Source organism: Pistacia vera, unplaced genomic scaffold, assembly GCF_008641045.1.
Source record: "Pistacia vera cultivar Batoury unplaced genomic scaffold, PisVer_v2 Contig136, whole genome shotgun sequence".
Classification (NCBI taxonomy): Eukaryota; Viridiplantae; Streptophyta; class Magnoliopsida; order Sapindales; family Anacardiaceae; genus Pistacia; species Pistacia vera.
The window spans coordinates 857,204-861,694 of record NW_022195423.1 but is presented as its reverse complement, the minus strand read 5'-3'; positions in this window follow the sequence as shown (position 1 = coordinate 861,694).

The window sequence follows — 4,491 nt, the reverse complement described above, 5'->3', positions numbered from 1 at the left end:
ATAGAGGCTCCCAGGGATAGGTTCTAATGGTCTCTGATGGCTTCACTAGGCTGTTGCTCTGACTCACAGGGAGATAGAGAGAATTCTGAAATGAAGTCAGCAACAGCTTGCCCTTTGATGGTGAACTGGGCTTGCACTTCAGGTCGAACTGGTTTAATTCCATGGCCCATGAGCAGTTACCCGAGGCTTTGGCTTCTGGAGGACGCCTGAGGGGGTAATTAGTCATACGTGGATGTATGGGCGTAGAAGTAAGGTTGTAGCTTTCTGGAAGCGATCAGCAGGGCATAGGCTAATCGTTCCATTTCTGGATATAACATCTCCAAAATTCGACAAGCGCTTGCTCGCATAGTAAACAAGCGCATTGAACTTTTTCCTCTTCTCGAACTAAGGCTGCATTGACCGTGAACTGGAGAGCACAAAGGCACAAAGGCAAGATCTCGGCGAAGAGGCTTGGAGAGGAGAGGTGGTGGCTTCTAGAGGTGTTCTTTTATACTTTGGAACGCCTGTTGCATTCAGGAGTCCATTTGAATTTCTATTGGCCTTCAAACATTGAAAAACGGCAAGCAGCGATATGTTAACCTCGTATTGAAATGACTAAGAGCCGCTATTCGTCCGGTTAAGACTCTTGGACCTGTTTTTTTGCTGGTCGGGCTTTCCATATCGAGGAGAGCTTGATTTTGGGTTGATTTTTATTCCCCGCTGGTTAACTATGCTACCCAGGAACTTACCCAAGGATACCCGAAACGAACACTTGAGCGGGTTCAGTTTCATTCTTTACAGTCGGAGGATATCAAAGATCTCTGCGAGAGTTGCTACATGATCTGACAGTGACAGAGATTTGACCAGCATGTCATCTACGTAGACCTCCATTGACTTGCCAATCTGGTCGGAGAACATCCGATTAACTAGCACTGGTAGGTCGCGCCAGTGTTCTTGAGGCCGAGGCATGACCTTATAGCAATACAGTCCCCCAATCTGTAATGAAAGATGTGTGCTCTTCGTCTGGCGCATACATCAGAATCTGATTATACCCCGAGTATGAGTCCATGAAAAATTAGCAGCTCGTGCCCCAAGGTGGCATCCACGAGTGGTCAATTCTTAGTAGGGGGAAGCGTCTTTAGGGCAGCTTTGTTGAGGTCGCTAAAGTCGACGCAGTTCACCATTGCCATTGGGCTTCATACCAGAATCGGGTGGCAACCTAGGTCGGTATAGTGCCTCTCGGATGTATCGTTATTGAGGAGTTGTTGCCACCTCTAGCTTTAGGGCAGAGTACCTCTCTGGATCCATCGCTTTCGTTTCTGACGAACTGGTTTGTCTTACTATGATATTTAAGCATGGCAAATGACATCCGGCTGATTCCGATCATATATGCGTGCGACCATGCAAACACATCGATGTTTTCCCTGAGGAAGCCTGTCAGTTCGGTAGCGAGTTGGGGATTGAGATTTTACCGACTCTAACACCCTGCTCGACTCTTTCTGGTCGACTGAGCACTTACAGTCAGGTCCTCAACTGGCCCACTGGAAGGGCAGTCTTGAATGCAAGGGTCTAGATTGTCCTCGGCCAAACCAGGTCGTGGATCGATCCTATTGATCGCCATGGCCTGCCTATGATTGCTGCGCGAGGTGCCCTTTCCTTTGTACGCCATGTGGACCGCTTTTACATAGCAGTCGCGCGATGCGCGCTGAGACCCACTGACTTCCCCGATCCCCGTCGAGGTGGGAACTTATTTCAGATGGTAAATTGAAGTGACCGCCTTGAACTGTCTTAGCAGAGGTCGCCCAAGGATCCATTGAGGCTGATAGACAGTCTACACTAAGAAATCAATACCTTGGTCACTTCGTCAAAATCGCCCAGTGTGACTGGGAGTGAGATTGTTCCCTTGGGGAGTAGATGGTTTCCCGTGATCGTAGAGCGGGAACGAGGCAGCAGCTTCAGGTCAGCCTTGTCCAGATTCATCCTTTCAAAGGGATGCGGACAGGATGTTCACAGCACTTCGTTATCCACTAACATTCCTGGGTGTTATAGCGCCCTATCAGAGGAGTGATTACAAGGCATCGGTCGTGGGATGAGCAACCTGACCGCCATCCTGTTCGGAGAAGGAGATTTCCACATCCTTGCGAACCTTTTGCGGTCGCGTTCCACAACTCATCACTCTAATGGGGTCGTGATGTGTTTCGCGGAGCATACCTTTCTAGGGCACCTCGCGAATTTCCAGCGAAGTGTGGCCCCTTGAAAATCAAATTGAGACTGAATACCCTTTTTTGATCGCGGCGCTTCTTACTCGGCTCCCCCCGATCTTATCTTCGAGGGAGCAGAGTCATCGATGTATTCCTTGAAATGCCCCTTCTTGATAAGCTCTTCGATGTGTTGTTTCAGAGCTTGACACTCATCAGTATGATGCCCATTGTCCTGATGATAGCGATAGTCTTTTATTATTTTGGTTGTCGCAGGGGTTTCATGGGCTCGGGCTCGGGCTCTCTGAGCAGACTGGCTTCTTCATTTAAGAATGGCAGATACAAAAGCGTTCAGTAGAGTATATTGGTGCCTGTCACGATTGCGACGAGGAATGGGTGCATAAGACTTTCTAGGCGCGTAGCGAGGTTTCTTCCCTTTCGCTGATCGTCGGCGGCCCTCTGCGATCAGCCCTTTGGCTTTCCCTCTACTAGACATATTGCCAGAAGCGCAGATCGCGACGGCGGAGTGCCACCAGCGAATTTTCTATCCGGAGGTATTTCTCCGTAAGGTTATAGAATTGGTGGGGAAACATCGTTCTCAGCCGTAATTCTTTCCACAGGTCAGTTTGCGAGCGAACTCCAGCTATTATGGTGTTTGGACCGACTCTTCAGGAGCATGAGCCACCTTGTTGACTCCTGTGGAAACGGCAATGTAGGATTATAGGGATTCATCCCTTTCTTACTTATGTTGCTGAGATAGCTCAAAAGCATCGAAAACTTTCGATTGCTTGGAATGTCGTAGGAACGGGTGCTCATTGAGGCCACGAACTGATCGATCTCGTTGGGAGCGACCTTAACCACCGTTTTGCATGAGAAGTTAAAGGTCCGGCCAAACAATGACATTTTGCAAGATCTGAAACCTGGTGAGCTCCATCAGGGTCGTTGAACTATACAAATGATCCTGCGGTCATGGTTCCCATCAAACGGCCGCATGGTCGGCATCCTGAACCTCGGTGGGAGTGGAGCAGCGAATACTTCAGGAGAGAAGGGGGATGCACCTACGACATGGGCCTGCTCGTTTTGCTGCTCTCTCAGTTTGTCCAGAGCTCGTTGCAGCTCCTCAATTTGTGGTAACAGAGCCAGTTGGGGATTGCTTTCACTCATGCGAGTCCGGCCCTCGCGATTATGGTTCAGGAAAGTCCAGAGGTCGGACTCCTCTGCCTCGGTCGGCACTTTCGGCCGCTCTCGACACACGCTGGCTAGAGACGAGTGAAGTCGATCTATGGTGTGGGGTATTTTCACGACCCTCGCAGTGGTACAAACCACCCCGCAAGGTGTGGGGACCACCCGCATGATAGAATCAGGATCGCTCTGCTGGTGGTGATAAGAATCGCCCGGCCCAACACTTTTGCTTGGGTTCACCTGCGACGTGGCATGGGATAGCTCGGGATTTACTTTTTTGCCGAGTCTCAACTTTGCCGGCACCCTTCTTGGGGCACGGTTTGTGTTCGCTAGCCCTTGAAGCCGTAGGCCTGCTTTTTGCCACTTGCTTACGGCACGGGCTATTTCCCTTGCCATGCTTTAGTGCGCCTGCAGGCATTTTTGGTGGTGCACGCCCCCAACTGTTCTAGAGGCACACATTGGTCCAAACGGTCCAACCTTGGTCGACCGTCTGGAGAGTACTGTCGAACCTCTCCAGGTAGCTTTTGATGGCGGGGTCAAGCTGCGAAGTTGCTGGGATATCCACCGCCGCATTTTATGGAACTGGAAATATCTTGGAAGAGGTATCCCCCTGGGTTAGGGGAACTCCCTCAGCGCGTGGTTGGCTGCTCAGGTTCAGATTGGTGGGCCATTTGTTGCTGTAGGATCAGTAGGTTAGAGATTCTCCTAATGAAGGATGAACACTAAATCGAGCCCTCCCTTCTATTGCCAAACTATTGATGCGTGATATTGACACCAACTAATCGACACGTGCGCAACATTGGCTGGCCAAGAGACACACGTGAGTATGGATAAAGTGCGTAGTAAATGTAGTAATAGAGATTTTTAAAGTGGTTCGGAGGCTAAGGTAGCAAGTCTACGTCCACTGATAGTTATATATATTGTGGGTCAGGTTGCAACAGCGGACTGACTTAAATGATTAGTGAAAGTAAATGCCAAGATACAAGAGAGAGAGGGATAGCTAATTCAGAGTGTAAAATGGCTGAATCCCCCCATGAAGGGGTCTTCTCCTTTTATAGTGAGATGGTGCAAGTAATCATCATTAAATCTGGGTTGGTGTGAATGTCAGGACGAAATCCGGCTTTATGTCACA